This window comes from Muscardinus avellanarius (genome assembly GCF_963383645.1).
Source record: "Muscardinus avellanarius genome assembly, chromosome: 3".
Lineage (NCBI taxonomy): Eukaryota > Metazoa > Chordata > Mammalia > Rodentia > Gliridae > Muscardinus > Muscardinus avellanarius.
In genome coordinates this window covers 155,912,379-155,934,721 of record NC_137788.1, presented here as the reverse complement: position 1 = coordinate 155,934,721, position 22,343 = coordinate 155,912,379, and positions in this window count along the sequence as shown.

The following is a 22,343-nucleotide window of genomic DNA, read 5'->3' as shown; positions in this document are numbered from 1 at the left end:
TCTTTCTTTCTTTCTTTCTTCCTTTCTTCCTTTCTTCCTTTCTTCCTTTCTTCCTTTCTCTTCCTTCCTTCCTTCCTTCCTTCCTTCCTTCCTTCCTTCCTTCCTTCCTTCCTTCCTTCCTTTCTTCCTTTCTTTCACTAGGGATTGAATCAAAGGGCAGTCTACCTGAGACCTATACCCCCAACCCTTTTTATTTTAATTTTGAAAAAGGGTTTCAATCTATTCCTGAGTCATTTTAATTTTAGTGAAAAAGCTCCAATTAAAGATCAGTGTCCAGCCGGGCGTGGTGGCGCACGCTTGTAATCCCCGCACTTGGGAGGCTGAGACAGGAGGATCGCACAGGTTCCGAAGCCAGCCTCAGCTACTTAGTGAGGCTCTCAGCAACTTAGTGAGACCCTGTTTCCAAATAAAATATAAAATAGGTCTGGGAGTATAGCCCGGAGGTAGAAAGCCTCTGGGTTCCACTCCCAGTACCACCAAAAAAAAAAAAAAAAAAAAAAAAAAAAAAAAAAAAAAATCAGTGTTCTACCACTTTCCAGAGTGACACATTTGAGGCAATTTCATGTCTCAGTTTTCTAAGCCCTTTACCATTAATATAATTGTCAAAACTCCAAAGATGGTCCCAGATTTGGTGTGCCAAGACTATGTTCCAAGCCCAGGATGTGGTGCACATCTGCAAAACCTCCTACTTGGAAAATTGAGTCAGGAAGATCACTTGAGCCTAGGAATTTGAGGATAGCCTGGGAAACATATCGAGACCTCCATCTCAAAAATAAAGGAAAGAGAGAGAGAAAGAAAGACAGGAGAGAGAGAGAGAGAGAGAGAGAGAGAGAGAGAGAGAGAGAGAGAATGAATTGTGTTCAACCTATTACTCTAATACTAAGGCTCTTGCTCATTGGGCAACATGGAAATTTTTATATTCAGAACACAAGGCAGAAAACTGAAAGAGAGTTTTATATTTTTACTTTCACTGTACAGAAAAGTGGCAATTGCCAACAGTTCAAATACCACTGGAGAGGTGCTGACTGACCCCAGAACACACACACACACACACACACACACACACACACACACACAAGTCAAAGCCAGCTTCAAAGCTATCCCAGTTCTGAAATATTTCACATTATCTTTCCTAGCTCTTCATTCCTAAATTCTGTATTTCATTGTATATTTTGTGCATATTTTCTTGTCTTTGAGAAAGATGTAGCTTGCAGGTAGCTAGCATAAGAATCTTAGTTGGCAGCATATCTTAGCAAATAAAATACCTACGTTTATCATGTAAAATAATATTATATCTTAAAATTGACATCATCTTATATATGACACATTTAGTAATTAAAATATTTTATTGCTCATATATTAATAATTCAGATACTAGTTAAATTAATCCCATTTTGGTTTCTTATATTTTTTTCCTTAAATTTCTCAAGATCCAATGATACTTTCTCCATCACAGACCAAGGCTTTAGAATTTAATACTGTAGTTGGCTTCTCTGAAAAAAGATTATGATTTCACAAGAAAGAATATTTATGACTCCATATGAGGGCTTTATCAAAGGTCTTGGTCCCTAAAAGCACATATTCAATTGTCCTTCACAGCTACAGGTAACATTCTGTCAAGCTCTCTTGCACAAGTTTCCATTGCCCACATCTTATCTGTGTGCATACATTATTCACACTTCCCTCAACGACTGTAATAATACTAAAGGCCTTCTTCCTGGCAAGTTAATTGCCTGCTTTATCTCATTCCTTTTTTATAAAAGTTTTGTAAGACACAGCATATAGTTACCACTTTATAGATTAAAAACAAAGAAAATAAGAGAGGTTAGGCTCAAGGTTACACGCACTGTGCTTACGTGATGGAGTTGGGTGGGGATCATGTCTACCTGCTTCCAGAACCATTCTCTGCTTTGCTTCATTTTCCTCCAATTTGAATGTTCATACATGTCACTGCTTTGCTGAAACAGATCTATCCACAGCTTAATAACCACCTGTTGCATTGATCTTCTTCCTGATACTACATTCCAGCTGTCAACTGTCCTTCAGTAAGGTGCTACCACTACCTAGCATCCTTCTTCCCTGCCTCTGTGTGCTTCATTTCACTGGTACTACAGTTTTTATGGCACTAAGGATTGAACGCAGGGGCATTATGCTTCTGAGCTACACCCCAGCCCTATCCTATTTTTTTCTTTTGAAATGGGGTCTCACAAATTTTGTGAGGGCCTCACTAAGTTGCTGAGCTGATCTCAAATCTGTGTTTCTCCTGTCTCCGCCTCCCAATACTAGGATTGTAGGCATGCACCATCACACACAGATGACCTGCACTATTTTTGATTCCCAAAGCCTAATTGGATAGTCATGGAGCTCTATGTGTCATGACTTACACTGCTAGGGAAATAGACAAAGGTCACATTTTGGAGCTTATGTTCCAAGGATAAGAACTTGATAGGATTTCTGTTATCCCTCTTAGCACTGAGTTCTCAAGAACATTTATTAGATGTTTTTTAAAGACATTCCATATTCTAAATGCTTATAATTAATATCCTGGCAAAGGCAACAATGAATCAGTCATGACCTCAGTTTTTCAAGAGCCATCTCATCATGGCCTGTGAGAGAAGTCACCAAGGAGAGATTTGATTGCTTGTATGATTCCAGGAAAGGTATACTTGGGGCTCAGCATAGGAGCATCTGATCACCCTGAAGAATAACAGAGGAACAACCAGAAAAAAATGGTATTCAAACTTCTTACCACCAGACCTGGCAGTAGAACTGGTGGATGAGCTCTCATCAAGAAAAGCATTGGAAGCCGGGTGTGGTGGTGCACGCTTGTAATCCCAGCATTTGGGAGGCTGAAACCTGAGGATCACGTTTCGCGGACAGCCTCAGCTACTTAGTGAGGCCCTCTGCAACTCAGTGAGACCTGGTTTCAAAATAAAGAATAAAAAATAGGGCAGGGGTGTAGCTTGGAGGTCAAATGTCCCTAGATGCCATCCCCAGACCCACAAAAAAAAAAAGAAAAGAAAAAGAAAGAAAGAAAATCATTGCACAAACTATCCCTTGTCATTGGATAGCTTCAGCCTCAGTTCTGATCTGAAGTGAACCCAAGAATCCTAGTAGATACTTTCAGGCTATTTGTGTCATTGGTGTTGGTCCCAAATCTTGGGACATAAGGATGACAGGCATGAACATCAGTGCTTGATTTTAATTATTTTAATTATGGCAACTTGATTTAAATTATGGCACCATTTTAAATTCACATTGGGCTATCTAGTCTCTCAAAGGACAAGACCCCCTTTAAATAGCTTCAGTGTTTGTGAACTGGAATATAAGCAGTCTGAGAACAAGCACAGGGTTAGACCAAAAATAACTTATGCTTTCTCAGGCTCTTTTCATGTATCAATATGCATGTACAGTGATCTCCATCCATGAACAAGGGTTTGTTATTTCTAAGTTGAAAATCTAGCCAAACGATGCTTCAAGTTTTGGACAAAACTTATTTCTTGACTGTCAGGATTGATTCAGAAGAGAATGCTGGATTATTTCTGATAGATTCCATTTACTCCTTTTATTAAGAGCTCATCTGAAAAATCCTATTTTATAGACAATGAAAATTAGGAGGCTGGACCTAGTCTTTTCAAACCAACAATTAATGTGAGAGATTAGAGACCACGATAATTTGTTTCAAGTTTAGAAATGGCAGATTTTTTGCTTAGGATTGTATAATGTGAACAATAAATAATGAACCCTGGCAAAACCAGGCAATGACTGAGGAAGTATGTTATGCTGGTTTTACTGGTTTCCCTAAGTTACAAATCAACTGTGCTTTACCTTGGTAGAGTAAGCTTTCCAACTTTGATGTGTGTAAGCCTACTTTAATGAAAAGCTCCCAAGTAATAGCACTGAATATCTTCTTTATACATATTAGCTATCATCCAGCTTAAAAATTTAGGTAAGCATACTTATAAAGGATACTGGAAAATGCAAGATACCCAAAGGAGAGCTGGAATGTTGAAGGACCATAAGATAAGGTCACAGAGTAATTTGGGTATGTAATCTGGCAAAATAGTTCATGCCTTCCAATAGTTAGTGAGTGTGAGGTAGAAAATAACACAACATCATTCCTAAGAACAAGAGTAGAAACAGATGCTAGTAGAATGTGTATGTTTATGTGCATGTATGTGTGGATGGTGTGTCTGCTGACTTGCATTTGTTCACACTAACCATCTATACCTGTTGCTATCTCCTTTTACCCTTAAGCCAACCTTGTGATATCGGTTTGATTGTCTACATTCTACAGATATAGAAACCAAAAGTCAGAGAGTTCAATTCTGTCTGTTCAGGGTTGCTCAAATAGATTTTGGACTCGGAAGTATTTTCCTTGAAACATGGTGTTCTTTCCATGATGCCATATAGCCAGCCTTGAAGTCCTATCATGGTGTTTTGTTTTGTTTTGTTTTTGGACAATATATAATTTATTTCCCCAAAATAAACTACGGGAAGCTAAAATAAAGTACAGTTTGCTTTTAAAGGGTAACAAAAACAAATTAAAGACATCTAATGACTAACTTAGAAAACACTTTTGGATCCCTTTCCAAATGAGATTGACTATGTTGAACCTGAATGAAGGATTAGTGGATAGACATGTGTTCAGGGGTCACAAGATTCCATTATTTTATTTTTTTTGTGGATGAAATCTTCAGAAAGAAGCAAAACGTGTGTTGGATGCCTTTATCTTAGTCTATCACTTTCTCTTGTGTGATACATCATATCCCTTAATTTCAGGATGAACATTCTTGCTTCTTTCAAAGATGTCCTTATGAAACAATTATAGGGCAAATTTACATAAAGTTAAACCCCTTTTTAAAAATAAGCTTTTAAAAATTTATTGGTGCATTGTAGTCATACATCTTTTTTTAAATTTTTTTTATTTTTATTTTTTGGTGGTACTGGGGTTCCTGGAAACCTTTCTACCTACAGGCTACACTCTCAGACCTATTTTTATACTTTTTTATATGGAAACAGGGTCTCTTAAGCCAGCGTGGCTGGCTTTGAACCTGCGTTATCCTCCTGTCTCCACCTCCCAAGCGCGGGGATTACCAGCGTGCGCCACCACGCCCGGCAGTAGTCATACATCTTAATGGGGTACAAGATGGTGGAGACATGCATGCACACTCTTATTGGAGCATTGTAACCCATACATCATACTAAGATTTAGTGTGATATAAACGTACATGTACACAGTACTTGGTGCATTTCTCTCTAGATCCCATCCCCACTCCCCACTCATAATATTGAAATTGGTATTGATAGCTTCTCAAATGTGCATAGAATTATTTCAACTGTTTTCCTTCATCAGTTATCCTCCCTCCCCACTCCAACTCCATCCCCCAATCCCCTTTCACGATTCTACTAGTATTACTCTTCATTTATTTGCAGTCTGATTTCAAATTAAAAAATTTAAAAGATGATTTAAATTTTCTGCTGAAGTCTTTTCTACAACACACATACTTTATAGCTTCAATTCTACCTGCTGAAGTTGTTGCAGAGGCCAAACCTAGATGGTGTCAATGTTGTTGACATTAGGTGTGTGTGGGGATATTTGTTTTAGGCTTGAGACAATTTTCTTTTTATTTATATTCAGTCTATCAGCCATTGTGACAACAAATGTCAGCTTTAAGAATATGCTTTGTAAGCGTAGCTGATGGCAGGTTAGTTAAGTGAGGAATGAGAACTGATCAAATGAGATGACCCAGGCTCCATGCACTGCAGGAGGAATTCTGGCGGTTTACAGAACCTGGTTCTGATGGTCCTTGGCATTATTGCCAGGTGGGGGTCGAGGCTGAACACACGGCTCCTAGGAAGATGTCACCTGAACCTTCTGGACAACGTCTTCCTTATTCTGGAACTCAGTTTCTTCGCTTTTTCATTGTTCCAACAGAACAAAAGAGATCAAAACTAAACAAAATCCAGGGCAGCTTCCTTCTGGAACATTCTGAAGGTTTGTGAAACACAATGGATTTTTTTCAGGCAATTTTATTTTCACATTTAGTGTTGAGGTTTCCTTTCTTTATGAATCTATTGTGTCTTCTGAAACATGAATGTTGAAAAGGCGGAGGCAGATACAGGCAAGAGAATCAAAAGTTAAAAGCAGGGAAGAAAAGAAGGTGAAGAGCCAAAACAGAGAAAGAAAAACATTTACTGTGACGGGGTTGAGAGCCACTAGGAAACCAAGCTGCTGCTGAGGACAAAGGGTCCAAAGCTTCTCTTTAAAGCACCTCCCTCGGTTATTAGAATACTTCTCAAAACCGGCTGTGTTTGTTTCCTAGTCCAGATTTGTAGCCATCATCCTGCCCAAAAAGTCGTGAACCTTTGGGGACCTTTGATTTAGGTCTATATCCCTCATCATAGCTGGAAACATAACAAAAAGGCACACTAAATAAATATACAGCATTAAACTAAACTTCCTTCCTGGGTAAAAGTCAATGGACCCCATATTGCTTCATTCTGGTGGTGTTTGTTTTCCCCTCATTTTAGGCGAGCAGTGGAGGGAGGTCAGTGGTAGAAAAGGGCCCCAGGTCAGAATTTTTTGAGACCTTTATTTCATCCCTCTCTGCTTGTTGTAACTTGTCCCTTTTCTTTTTTTTCTTTCTTTTTTTTTTTTTTTTGGCGAGTCTGAGGATGGAACCCAGAGGCATTTGACCTCTGAGCTACGACCCCTGCCCAACTTTTTATTCTTTATTTTGAAACAGGGTCTCACTGAATTGTGAAGGGCCTCACTAAGTAGCTGAGGCTGTCCGTGAACCGCAATCCTCTGGTCTCAGCCTCCCGAATGCTGGGATTACAAGTGTGCGCCACCACGCCCGGCTGTCTGTTTTCATTCTCTGTCTTCCTCTCTTTTCCTTCTGAAACAAGCCCACCGGGCAGGCCAGGTTTTCCATTTTTATGCCTCAAGATGCCAACTCAAATGAGAGGCTTCCTCTGCTGACTCCAAAGATAGAGATTCCAGGGTCCAGTTTGAATGAGGGATGTTCTTGGAAGGACATGGAAGAGCTGCCCCGGCTTTACCTAGAGATGTTACAGCAAGAGGTGAGGCGGCCAAATCACACAAAAGCCCGTCTCCAGGATTTGCCAGCAAGGATCGACTTCTTCAGTTCGACGTTCTGAGCCTGGCGATCACAGGTCTGTCTTTGGTAATTTGGAGCCTAATGGGGTTGATACCTGTTGTAGGACTCCAGAGCGCGCTGTCACTTGGCCGCTTAAAAAGGCGGGAGTGAGAGACTGTGGGAGGGGAGGAAGCTGTACTTGATCCTTATGGAAGCCAGTTAAAATTAATTGGAAAAAGCTTTTAAAGACCCAAGATGCAGACCAAATGTATCTCCAAGTGCGGCCTCATCCCGCACTGAGCGTGAAGGTCAGCGCGAAGCTGCAGATTTATGCGGAGAGGTTGGGTGGTAGAAAATGAGACAAAAGCATTTGGATTTTATTATTCCATTTACTCTGACCCTGGGCCATAAAGGGTTTGGAGAGCCTGTTTTATGTATTCAGCTGCTTGCCACACTGACAGGCATTTGGAGCCACTTAAATAAACTACCCCGGTCCCACAGCTGCAACAACACCATATCAAATATAGGTTGGGGTTGAAATGTGCAGCGTGCAATGTTGCATTTCCAGCAGGTGCACCAGGGAGAGATTGGGTTTGCTTGTTTGCCTGTTTTTTGTTTTTTTGCACCTTGGTTTCGGAATAGTTTCCCTATCCCTCTAATGTCCACCTAAACTAACTTGGGTGCTACCATTGACTGGGTTTTTGCATAAAGGGTGTGCAGTTTCAGTTTGACTTCTACTCTCTAGGAATGGTCTCTTGACTGAGTTGGAGTTGGGTTTCAGAAAGGTTGGAAAGTGGGTGAGTTTTGAGTTTACTGTTTTTTATATGCTTTTATTGGTGCCTGATAATTATACAGTGTAGAGAGGCCTGAAGTGGTACAGACATCCGTATTCGCATCACTGGGTGGATTCCCCTCTGCATCCCAACCCACTTGCCAGACTCTTCATGTGTGAGTGAGCTTGGGAGTTATACTTTCTTATATGGACAGAGCATTATCTGAACTGTTTCCTTTCTCCATCTTTCTTTTTCCCTCTCCACCTCGGTCCCCCAAGTCCCCTTCCACTCTTCTCGCCTCTCCCCTCATTTTTCTGAAGTCCCCTTATTTTCTATCTTCTCTCTAGCTTCTGCAGATGAGAGAAACACATAAGACTCTTGACTTCCTGGGACTGGCTGATTTCACTCAGAAGACTTGTGTTGATACGCACGCTTCTTTATTTATTTTGTAAGTTGTCTTCTTGTAGTTCAAAGGATGTTTTTAGACTGGGTTAGTTGTAAAAGGTGCAGCGGTAAGGAGGCCAGAAAAGGAGAATTCCACATGAAAGACAATGAAATTGAATCCACAAGTGTTCCTCTGATAGACAAAACACCTGTCTATGTTTTTGGTTTGGACGTGAGCACTCGGGGACGAAACAGAACAAGAAATTGGGGCTACTAAGGGCCCCTTCCATTGAGATAATACTTCACAGATTTCTCCATATTTCCTAGGCAAACCTCACCCCAAACCACATTAATTTAATAGATGTGAGAACTAGGCTGAGGAGGGTCGGATGACTAGAAAGGCTTGCTTCGTCAGTCACACCCTGTGGAATTGCTCACTTTCACCTCTCTTTATATAGGAAGGCCTTTGCTCGCTGCTAAGAGCAAGGTATAATTATCAAACAGAATCCAGGTGCTTCGGCTTTCAAAACCAGAGACACCCGAATGTTCAGGGGTGCAGTGACAGCCTGGGGCTTTTAAGGCCCTTTTGCTTTGAGAATGTGAGCCTTCAGATTCCCAAAGAGGGTGTGGGCCAGCTAATTGAGGATACTGTTCTATTTCACACCATTCCTCATTCAGTTTGTCTGGAGTCTGTTCTATATAGAATGGCCATCAGGACTTTGAACTACTAATGACTTGCCACAGAGAATGATCTTGCCCTTCCTTTTTCTCCTTTTTCCGTAGATACTCCCCCAAAAATGCACCCCGTCAGTTCTTCTGTGGTTTCTTTATTCTTTGATGTTTCCTCTGGGATCTAAAGATTGAGGAAATTACCAACAGGAATGTTGCAATTATCAAAATTACATAATATTATTTGAGATTCTGTGAACACCTTGTAGTTGAGTGTTAAATATATAGATAGATCTCAAACCTGGCTCCCAAACTCAGCTTTCAGTAAAAAGCTGTGTTCAAAAATAGAGGGGTGCTGGGCGTGGTGGCGCACGCTTGTAATCCCCGTGCTTGGGAGGCGGAGACGGGAGGATCACACAGGTTCAAGCCAGCCTTGCTGGCCTAAGAGACCCTGTTTCCAAATAAAATATATAAAAAAAATATGTCTGAGAGTGTAGCCCAGAGGTAGAAGGGTTTCAGTACCACCAAAAAAAAAAAAAAAAAAAAAAAAAGAGGGGTGCTGGCATGGTGGTGTATTCCTGTAATCCCAATACTTGGGAAGCTGAGACAGGAGGATTCGGGTTTAAGGCCTGCCTCAGCTACTAAGTGATGCCCTCTGCAACTTAGTGAGACCCATTTCAAAATAAAGAATAAAAAAAAAATAGGGCAGAGGGTGTAGCTCAGAGGTACAATGTCCCACTACCATGAAAAATATAAAATAAAGGGGACATCTAACATATTATATATTTTAAGAATTTTAAGAATTTTGGTATAAAAGACATATCTCTATATTCACTTATGTATTTAATTAGAAAACATATACAAGACTAAGATATATATATATATATATATATATATATATATATATATATATATAATGACATCAAACTCTTTAGAATACAACATCAAACCTAAAAGTTTTTTAACTGTGTTTTTTCTTTGATTATTTTTCCTGTTAATTTTGGAATCAGATTTCTTATCTTTGCAGGTAGAAGTGGCAGAGATAAATAGTAGAGCTTGAAATCTCACCTTTTGAGTTTTCCCAGGATTTCACGCTGACTCGCCACACTCCTTTGAGGCCCCTCCCAACCCCTCTTCCTCAGGATCCTCTCTGGCTGGCTTCATTCAGCCCACACTATCTCTGAAGCTCAGAGAATCAGAGAGGGATGTCTTCACATGTACAGGCTGAAAATCTGTCAGCCTCCTATATAAGTCTAATGGTAAATTGATATTATAACTGTATGGCCTGAATTCTATGTGAATAGTAAAAAAATATAAGACATAATGCATTGGTCAACTTGAAATACAGGTTGAGTAGCCCTCATTTGAAAATCCGAAATTGGAAATGCTTCAAAATCCAAAATGTCCTGGGTGCTGAGAGGCCACAAATAGAAACTTTTACACCTGACCTCATACTACGGGTCACAAAATGCAGGTGCATTAAAAATTTTGTATAAACTTATATTTAGGCCATATGTGTAAAACACACTTGAAGGATAAATGAATTTTGTGCTTGGGCTTGGATCCCTTCCTCAAGATATTTTGTTACATGTATACAAATATTCCAAAATTCTCCCAAATCCAAAATCTAAATCACTTCTATTCCTAAGCATTTTGGGACATGGGAACTCAACCTGTACTTGTTTCATTTTAAGTAACTAGTCCTGGATATTCTCCTGGGACCTATTTTGTCCACTCATCTCCTCTTCCTGTTGGCTCTTCACTGACCCTTTCCTCCATTTTTAGGTATGCAAAGTCTGCTATTTTACTCTGTACCTCAACTACTTTCTCCTCTTTCCTAAAGTATTCTTGCCTCAAACATTTCCTGGCTTTCATCGACTGCTATCAAAGCTTTCTTCTCTCTAGTACAGTTAATTTCACTGGCTTTTGTGTAGAAAGGCACATGTTCATTGTGTGTATGTGTGTGAAAGATAGACAGACAGATAAATATATAGATAGATACATAGATACATAGATACATAGATAGATCGAAAACTGTTCATACCAATATATGAAGACATGATTCTTTGGGTTGGAATGGGAACCAGCGGCCATGTTAATTTACACTGAAGTCTAACTGAGAGAGATTGAGACGTAATATTTCTAACCGGGGAAGATTTCCCAGGCCTCTTGTCTCTTGGGGAGAAAAGCAAATCCCTAAGTCTTTCTTCTCACTTCTCCAGCTTTGACTTTGGAAGAACACAGGTCAGTCACTCAAAAGAGGAGATTCTTTTGAGTGGCCGCTGAGCTTTGCTTGGTAGGTTTTATACATCGTTTTCACTGGTCTTCAGGTACCAGGTTAGAGCTGCCTGGTTGTCTGATACTTATGTCCAGTAGTGCAGCTCAAAGCTTTTCTTGAGAATGTTTTATACTACTTTCTCATGTTCTCGTTCCTGGCATATGTCTCAGAGGAGAGCTCCAGAGTGGTTGTGAGTCCCATTTAGACTCGGAGTACTTGAGTTTATCTCTAAAGATGGTTTGAGGTCTGTGACTGATGTCTTGAAAGACAGGGCGGAGAAGTGACCTCTTATCACCACTTCTGAGGATTCAAGACTCATTGCCAACATTGTTCACTGGATTTCTAGGCTGATTAAAAAACGGTGTGAGCTTGCATGTGTGTTTTTAACGCAGGTATAGTATAATAAAAGCTAATGGTGATCCTTGATGGCTTCTGTTGAAGTCGGGGCACCTGCATTTTAATTGACGTTCCCTCCCTCAATCACGGCTTTGGAACGTCTTTTTCAGCCACTTACAGCGGTGCGGAAAACCACTGGATTCATGATTAACTTCTCCAGCTATCAGGTGGTATGCATTTACAGTGGCACAAGGGTGGCTTAACTTCGGCTTGGATTCTGGGACTTAGACTGAGCATCTGCTGTGCTACCTGGGAATTTTGTACTGTCTAAAGTTAGAAATACTCTGAACTTGATACACAGCTACCCTCGCTTGTGTTTTGATATTTCTAGGAAATGTTACATAAAGAAAGACTCACCCAAAATAAAATAAAATTTAGCTCTTCGTTACAGCTCTGGCAAATATATCTTTTCCTATGGTAAACTGACATGGAAAGTCTAAGGAGCACAAATTACGACCATGTGAACAGAATCCTGGGTTGAGCTTGTGCCCTGCTTGCAGACAAAGAGAGACTGGGAATATATATATATATATATATATATATATATATATATATATATATATATATCTCCATGCCAATTTCAAGTAAAACAAATTCATACTTTTCTTCACACAAAAAGCCTTCCTATAGTTTGGAGCACCCAGTCTCCTTGAGTAATGTTCATATATGTAAGTGGAAATCCTTTCTGATATTTACCCTACTGATTTCTTTAATCTCCACTTTGGAATTAATAGACAATAACATCGGATTGCTTCCTGGGCTGCCCCAGCTCTTGTGCATATTTACCCAAGTGTCTAGAGTGAGGATTGTACACATATCTTTAATCCACCTGCCTGTGTTAGTTAAAAGCCCAGATGAAATCAGCAGCCCTTAGATCTTAACCTTTTAAGTCTGAAATGTTTTCAAAGTCTGTCCATGGCAACTAAAGCTGGGGCGTGCTTGGGGAGGGAGGACGAGATGGGGAGGAGTGATGGGAAGGGATCTGGGATATAAAAACTGTCTCAGTTTGAACCACTGTTGCCTTCAAATAAACCAGAAATGTTATAATGACAGTGACAATGTTCATAAAAGCTGGGAGGGAGAACTTCAGTAGATAGGAAACATCTACTTCACGATACAGCGGCATGATGCTGTGCCTGGCTACCCAGCTATTTAAACAAACGACTGAAATTTTCTCTTAACTTTCTCTTTGTGGATGGGTTGAGAGGGAGTGACTGAAAGAGGGACCCCAGTATTTCCTAGGCCCCTGAAGACAAATGTTGAATACACTGAAAATGTAAAAATTACGACACTCGTTTTTCAGTATTTAAGTCTCTGTAGTAATCACTCGCCATGAGTAGATGCCATTTCTCCAAACATAAGCTGTATTATCTAAAACAAAACAAAAAACGCCAGACTCTATCCAAACAAGAAATACTTTGAGCCTTTATTTAACACAAGCCATGCGCTAGCACAAGATAACTCGTGTCACAATTTCTTATACTTCTTGAACCAATTCACCCCGCTACGTGAATTAGATGACAGTTTTTGTTGCTTGGGAATTGAGAGCATTATCTTTGAGAGTGTATTATTTCTGTAGCATTTACTGTAGATCCCTTAACTAAAGAAAAGGGAAGGAATCAAATTCAATAGAAAGCCACCAGAAGGTCTCGATGCGACTCTCACGACATGTCAACAAGAGGTAAAATTCTGTGTGTTTTCTAAACCTCACATCTAAATGGGCAATTCTCCATTTACAAAAATGGTCAAAAGATTGTTTTCTGCAACTGTTTGTTTGGCATATTTCATTGGGTGGATGTCCATCTAGCATTGTTCTGTTGAAGAGTTCCTTATTGGTGAACATTTACCATGCCTTGTGAAGAGGCCCACACTTCCATGGCCCATCTCCTCATTTTTCATCTCATCTCTCCATTCTTTCTTGAGGGCAGGCACTACATTTTCTTGCTTTGTGAGCCTGGCTCATTGTGCATTTACCAACTGACCACTCAACTTGCTTAAGAGTAATTCAAAAAATTTAGCAGAAACTTAAATTTAGCAGAAGACTGATTTTTTTTTAAAATCAAAATGTTGCCCCAAATACCAACTCAAGTTTAGAGTCTGCTCTTGTTGCAGACCTACCTGGAGACCTGGATCAGTAGGTGGATACTCCAGGTTCCTTCCACAGGGGAGGTGAGGAGAAAGTTAATCTCAAGAATGTGTTTGGCCGGGCGTGGTGGCGCACGCTTGCAATCCCTGCGCTTGGGAGGCTGAGACAGGAGGATCGCACAGGTTCAAAGCCAGCCTCAGCTACTTAGTGAGGCTTTCAGCAACTTAGTGAGACCCTGTTTCCAAATAAAATATAAAAAGGTCTGGGAGTATAGCCTGGAGGTAGAAAAGCCTCTGGGTTCCACCCCCAGTACCACAAAAACAAAAAAAAAAAAAAAAGAAGAATGTGTTTGGTCCTCAGTTTTTACACATTTAGGATGGAATCCTCAGTTTCCCTCTTTTTTTTTTCAGTGCCAGCCATAATGGCAAGTTGAGCCTTCAACCAAATGTCTATTTTCATCTATTATCAGTCTAACTGTTACGTGCCAGGCACTGTAACAGTTAGCTTTCTATACATGACCTCACATAATTGTCATATGAAATCTATAAGACCAGTCTTAATCCTGACATTGCACAGACACTCAGACCTGATGTGTTAAGAATTTGCCTACACTCCTGTAGCTCCTGAGCAACAAAGCAAGAATCCAGTCCACGTTGGCCAGCGGCATGGCCCACACCGAACAGTCTTTGCTCCTTGTTGACCTTCTAAAGCAACACCATTCTGTCAAATTCATTAATTCTACAACAAAAAGAGATATAAAAAAATTTTATAAAAAAAAACAGACAAGGGACTTATCCCAAATTGCTGACCCCAAATATGTGAATGGCCAATAAATACATGAAATATAATCAATATTTTAAATTAGGGAAGTATAAATTATAAGCAAACATTATTATTCTCTAGGGAAATGTAAATAATAATCATAATGACATAATACATCATACCCATTACCACAACTATGAAAAATGAAAAATAACAAGGGTAAATAGAAAGTCAGAGAAGTTGAAAGCCTCGTACTTTGCTAGTGGGAAGGCCTAATGGTACAGTCATTGCAGAAAGCAGTTTTGGTGGTTGCTTTAAAAGTTAAACATGAGAATTTGGTTGGAAAAAAATGTTTCTTTTTTCATAGATTGACAATTAGGTATAGAAAACAAATGTTATTTCAAAGTGAGAACAGAAAAATTAATTGTAAAACTGAGACCTGACAAAAGTCCTTCTGATAAAATCTGGTGTGGTTTCCATCAGATATTTGTCAGTTTTCTCTAAATTAAACTTTAGTTTGATTCTGTGGGTCCAAATAATACCCGTAAACATAGTACTACTAAAAGTATTTTTCACAAACTAGCTTAACTTTCTTGCTGTTTTTCAAAGTAATGGTTTTAAAACATTTGGAAGAAGACCAGATACAATAGTACATTGTTTTCTACCTATAAGCATTTTGCACTGTTTTGCATGAGCCTAAAATTAATAAATCTAAGTAACTTAGAAGAAAAAAAAAGTTAAACATGGAATTACCATATGACCCAGCAATTCTATTCTGACGTGCATAAACTGCTCCAAGTTAAAAATGTATCACCAAACACAACCATGTACACAGATGTTTATAGCAGCATTGTTTATAATAGTCAAACAACAGGAAGCAACCCAAATACCCATCAACTAATGAATAGATAAATAAAGCATGGTATATCCATCCAAAGAACTATTAGTCACCCCTAAAAAAATTGGAGTTCTAATATACACAACATAGATGAACCTTGGAAACATTATGCCAAGTGAAAGAGGCCAGGCACCAAAGAAAACACATTGCATGGTTCCTTCTTATGATATGTCCAGAAAAGACCTCTGTACAAAGACAGAAAACAGAGGAGTGGTTGCCAGGGGTTGGCGGAAGGAGTGAAATGTGGAGCGACTGATTAGTAGGCATGGATTTTTTTTAAGTGATATGTTTAATAATTACAGGATGGTGATGGCTGCGCTGGATTTTGAGGAAAAAGCTACTGATTTACACACATTAAAATGGCAGACTTTGACATCGTCTACATTTTGTTCATTATAAATATGAGACTAATCCAACACTCAGCTGCAATAACCTTCACATCACCCCCTTTTTGACACCCAAACTTTTTGAGAGGTTTCTCATAGGGTGGAAGAATTACCAGGAAGACTACATACCCTAGGCCCCCAGGCAGCTGTACTGACTTTCTGAAATGAACTCTAGGGATTTTGAAAGGTGAGATTCATGAAGCAGCAGCCACTAGTTCCTCTCTGCTCTGAGTTTAGAGACATCTAGAAGTCTGAATTCACATTACCACCCATTTGTAGTTGGCAGAAACAGGAATTAGAGATTTCCTTTAGGGTCCTGGAATATGTAAGAAGGCAGAAAGAGGATGATCAGAGCTCATGATGTATCTAGAAAACCAAGGGCCAGAAGAGCTTATGCAAATTTTCTATTGTAACCAGAGCTTAACAAGATTCCTTAGAAATCATACGGATAAAGAATGTGAGAAAGGTCTTGGTTTCGCATCTTTATACTGAAGGTTATTATCAAAAGTGTTAGTGAGATGCTCATGAATGTGTCCTATACTCTTAGGTAACCACTTAGGGATGCTAATATGTTTGCACACATCCCAATGTGTGTTATATTGCGATTATGTCGAGAAAAGTAAATCGGATGAATGTGAAAAGAAAATATCCTTTCGGCTGAGTGAATGTATCTTTCTTACTCTCTTCTTCTGACTTTCTCTCTCAATCTAGCCCCAACAAGGGTCCCCATAGACATGGAATAAAGCTGCATTGTTTGGTGGGAGATTTAATTTCACTCCATCACCAGTGACCATCGCAGCCCTGTCATCGCGATTGGTCACACTTTTTTTGTGCGCTCTATCTTACTGAAGTCCCATCTCCTCTGCAGTCTGCTGCATAATCTCCTCCTGCAGGACAAAGCTCCTCAACAGAATGAAAGAGGTGGGATGGGGGGCGCCAAGTCCACAGACACAGTTATCAATGTGGGCCCCACACCCTCTGACTCCTGGGATTCAGCTCCAGCAGCCAACGAGGCCCTAGAGGAGCCTGCTGTGTAGGAAGAAAGGTCACCCCTGCCAGGCTTGCTGGTGGCTGCTGGGCGATATAATCCAACACCCTCCAGAAAGACCACCGCATAGAGGAATGATGGCGGCTCCCTTTCAGGTGGCTGGGACTCCGTTGGTCCATTTCTTAGGATGACTTTAGAACTGCCACTGGCTTTAGAACTGCCTTCCTTCCTTGGGAAGGAGGGATTGGAAGAGCATCCCATCAAGCAGTCAATAGTCAATAGTCTCTTCGCCTTTGGTTCTGGTTTCTGTGGGGTCTTAGGGTTGTGATTACAAACCAGAATATATTTCAAGCTTAATTCGGAAATAGGGATAGATCTAAATGAAACCAGGCTCTCTCTTGCTTCTCCCAATTCAAGATTCAGCCTTTAATTGGGTGTTTTGAACGGAGTCCATCTAGAAGTCACCCTGTAGCGAGGTAACAGGATTTACTTAAGCATTCAGAGATTCACGGTACATCACCACCACGTATGACTTCTTTCCTTCTGCTATTTGTTATCGGGATGGAATTTTTTTTCTTTGCTTTTGTCCTTGTCCTAAACATTTTCAAAGGGCTTACTGAGTTCCTAACTTTTTATGTGAATCTATGGGTGTTTCTACATTCTGAGACACCTGTGTAAAGTAGGAAGGGTTGACCTTCTACCAGCACAGAGCAGTGGGTTTTTTAAGTGGGGAAATGTCTCAGATCAAAAGCATGGCTGGAACTACTGCTCATACATGGTTTCTCGGTCCCCTATGAATCTCCTTTGCCATTCATAGTCTGCTATGCTACTTTATTTTCTTAAGGTGTGATTATTAGATTGACAAAAATCACCTGGAAACTCCTCTATGCCAGAAAGAAAGAAACCATTTGACTTTTTTTTTTTCCCTTGAAATTTTTACAAACATGCGGGACAAAGGAAGATGTGATTTTGGCACCTGGCTCTGGCTCTCACACATTGTACGATCTTAAGGAATTTACTTTTATATTCTAGTTAGTCTCCTAATTGAAAAGAGATGGAAATAATAATCCTCATCTATTAGGGTTATCTGGGGATGCAATAAAATATATTGTAAATCCAGAGTATTACAGCCTATAATATTATTTCCACAGGCCTATGTATTATGATTTTCATTTTACAGGTGTGTGTGTGTGTGTGTGTGTGTGTGTGTGTGTGTGTGTGTGTGTACACCTGGGCTCCTAGCCCATTTCTTTTCTACTATTATTAAAAATATTTATACCCAAACCCATATCCGATATTATTTCCTCTCATTCACACCATGTTCTACAGGTGGCTTCTTTTCTAATTTTTAAAATCAGGTTGAACAATTTCCTCTGCATAGGTTTCTCACTAATTTTTTTCTTTATGCAGAATGGTTTTCATTCAACAATTAATAGAGCAAAATTCTGATCTATTAATATGCAGCCCCAAAACTCATCTTCTCAAAAATGCCTCCCTGGGCCACATCCAACCTGGATCCATACCTGTTAACACTTAGCGAGTCACAGTAATGGTCACCATATTATCGCACTCATGATCTGGAATTTATATTAAAAAGGTTTATAGCTAGATGTGGTGGTGCACGCTTGTAATCCCTGCATTTGGGAGGCTGAGACAGGAGAATCCGGGTTTGCTACCTGCCTCAGCTACTTAGTGAGGCCCTTTGCAATTCAGTGAAACCCTGTTTCAACATTTTCAAAATAAAAAAAAATGAAAGTAAATAGGGCTGGGAGTGTGTAGCTCAGTGGTAGAATGCCACTGGGTTCCACCCCCAGTACAGAAAAAAAAAGGTATATTATTAACTCCTTCCCTGCTTCAACTATAGATACTACAAAGGCAATAGTCACTTAAGCACTGTGCTATCCATAGCAACCAGCATGATGCTCAGGATATAGGTGAGGCTCAATAAATGTTTGTTGAATGAGTGTTTTTTTTAAATGTACTCAAACTACCCTCTTTTTTATATAAATTATTTCTGATTGCAGCTGGGAATTGAACTCGGGGACATTCTACCTTTGAGCCACAACTCTAGCCCTCTTTTATTTCCATTGTGAAACAGGGTCTCCCTAAGTTGCTGAGTCTTGCTAAGTTGGTGAGGCTAGTCTCCAACCTGTGATCCTCCTGTCTCAGCCTCCCAAGTGCTAGGATTCCAGACATGCACCACCGTGCCCACTTTCCCTTTTTCTTTTGAACAACATTCCCACTTCTCTTGTTTTAAAAAAGCACAAAGGTGAGGTTCCCCAAGACATGTGACTGAAGAGGGGCTGCTAGACAGTACGTGCTTTCTGTGGGGTGAGTTTTCACAGCTGGAGTGGATTCAGATATGGAAAGACTGCGACATTGTTCTTCCAGACTTGGGAAACTTATAGAAACAACAGAATTGAGGAAGTCTTTTTGTACCCCAAGTAAGAGTGAAAGCCGGTCACCAGTAAGGACATTACAGAGAGAGAGAGTCCTGCTCACATAGAACAATCTGGATCATTGGTTAGTTTGGACTTTCCTTGCCTTGCTTGATCAGGTAAGAAATTAGGTGCAAGGAAAGAGCGATCTGTGCAGGTGGGAGGGAAGGGTGGTCCGAGGTGTGGACAAGCTGATTTTGACCTGCTCACAGTCTTATGGAATTTCTGGTGAGTGTCCGCTGCCTCGAAGGACTCTCCTTTGAGGAAATGGATTATGTGATGGAAGGCTGGTAAGAACATAAATTGCAGTTTACATCAAAACCTTTATAATGATATTAAGGTGTGCTAGTTTTTGAAGGTATTCTGTAGTTTGGATGTCGAATGCCCCCCTCATCCCCCTGTGTTAAAGGTGTGGTTCTCAGGTAGGATCTATGGGAGGTGGTGAAGCCTTTAAGAGGTGGGGCTTACTAGGAAGTCTTGGATCACTGGGAACCTGTCTTTGAAGGGGATAGTGAGAATCCAGCTCCTTCCTATGTCTTTTCTTCCCTTCTTACATGATGAAGTGCACAGTTTCCTCTCCATACCCTTTCCCCATAACATGGTGTCTCACCACAGACCCAATCATAACAGACCAACCAACCACGGACTGAAACCTCGGAACCTGTGAGCCAAAGGAACCTTCCTCTTGCCCAGTGGGTTATCTCAGCTATTTTGCCATAGTAGCAGAAAACTAACAAAAATGGCATGATTAGGGAAAATTTATAAGAGAAGTAATCTGTGAACATTACTTGTTAAAATCTCACCTTGTTGAGGAGGAAAATACTGGTGAAGAGGAAAGAAGGCTGGGTCTGGACTGGCGTGAAGTCTGTCTTTAGTTTTGTCTGAGTTGACCCTCTTCTCCATCCTCATCACGGCTACTTGTCAACATCATTGTGCTTTCTGGGCTAAATCCTCAGCTACAGGCCCCGTCGTTGGTGTAATATTTCTTGTGGAAAACCTCTGGGTGGTCTTGTCTTGTGCAGAGAGAAAAGCAGATAGCAGGAATCTTCCCAGATTGCTCTTGTGAGTATCAGTCTTCAAAGAAATGTGGCCCACCTGGGAGGGCTCAGCGCTTCCCAGAGATGGAGGAGAAGCAGCCGCCAGGGGCCCAACAAGCCCATAAGGGCGGCCCTGTCCAGCAACAGCTGCACCACAAAGCAGCCTCCACTTGGGCTGGAAAGATAATTTTTGCAATTTAATTCCTCTGCATTACTTTCAGCTGCAGTATATCAATGGAGAAAAACGGACACAATTGTTGTGTCTGAAACACAAACATTTGGGAAACCCTGAACCATTTATGACTTTTAGCTTTTAAGGGCTCTTTTTGCTTCTCTTTAAGAAGTATTCTGGGCCTGATGTGAGACCAGACATGCTAATTTTGTGAACTGTTGGGCCTAGAAACATATTTCCAAGTCTTTTTTTTTTTTGTCATTTAAGATCCAGATTACAAACTGCTCTTAATAAAACAATTTAGGGTGTTTGAACACAAATTGTCATTTCCTCGGCAACAATGACTTTACAGGTTTGTGTTTAAAATAAAAAGTATTAATATCACTTTTCCCTAGGGTAGAGGACCAGAAAAATGGAAGACAAATCTTTTTAGTACCTTATAGGGTAATGTGTCTTTTTAAAAGAGTCATTCATCAAACACTGAACCCTGGTCATGCTGGACACCAGGCTCTGTAGGATACAGCTACCTTGGATTGAATTTTCACAACTGAGCAAAGACATTAGACCCCAGGAAGAAAGAGAAACAGGAACACACGATTCATTTCTGTTACAACTTTGGTAATTATTTCTAGATAGTTCCATGGTATATGTTAGCATTAAAAAAAATATCTCTTTGTTAAAGATAAATCCAAATGACAGTGAGTCAGTGGTTTGAGGGGCTGAGCTTGGCAGAGAAGACTCAAACTCATAAACCCAGACTCACAGTTCTAGGCCCTGTTTCCATGCTTTTTTTTTTTTTACTCAGTGTGAGTTAACTGTCCTGGAGAAAATGGCCCCCAGTTTTCCTGGGTGTCTGGCATTCAACAGTAGCTATAACCTATGTACTGATGTGATCCTGGGTCTGGTTGCCAGTGGTGGTCACTATACTGAGGGAGCTGGTAGAACATCCTTGGCTGAAGTCCTTTTAAGCTATACCAAAATGGATAGACTGGATACTTAACATTTATTTCTCACTTCCTGTAAGCTGGGAAGTACAAGATCCAGGTGTAGGCAGATATAGCACCTGGTGAAGGCCAGCTCTGTAGAGATAACCCCTCCTCACTGTGTCTCACATGGTAAAAATGGAGAAAGAGCTCCCTGGGCCCTGTTTATAAGGGCCCTGATCCCATTCACCAGGACTCTGTCCTATGACCTGATCATCTATGTCTAGAAATTATGATTTCAATATATGAATTTTGGGTCACAAACCTTAGGGTTGTAGCATCTTTCAATTGGATTATTGGAAGGTGAAGTTGAGGGAGCATCCTCAGATCAGGGTCTGGCAGGTGCTGTCACTTCACAGTCCCTAGTTATCATTATTTATGTAGACCAAGAGCTCTAGATTGTAAAGAATCCAGATTTTCTAATCTCAGCACTATCATATGACCAATCATTTTAGGTGGCTTATGGAAATAAGGTTTCTTTGTACAAAGCACAGTGCCTGTGACTCCTGCTTGAGACAGATACTGGGAGTAAGAAAATACAAGCCAAGGCATTTAGACATATTCAAAGCTTGAGATGTGCCGGGCGTGGTGGCACACGCTTGTAATCCCCGCGCTTGGGAGGCGGAGACAGGAGGATCGCGCAGGTTTGAAGCCAGCCGCGCGCGCTGGCTTAGGAGACCCTGTTTCCAAAAATAAAAAAGTATAAAATAGGTCTGGGAGTGAAGCCCGGAGATAGTAGGGCTTCCAGGAACCCCAGTACCACCAAAAAAAAAAAAAAAAAAAAAAAAAAAAAAAAAGCTTGAGATGATGCTATTTCAACCGAGGAGGATGGCTTCCTGGGCTGTTATTTAAGGTTTGGTCCATGTGTTATTCCTAGTAACACTTAGCTCTTCAGAAACAGACTTTACTCTTCAAGGAAAATGATGGTGGCAGACAGACACAGCTGGTCTGGGAAAGATTATAGAGATGCAATATTAGTTTGTGTGTGGG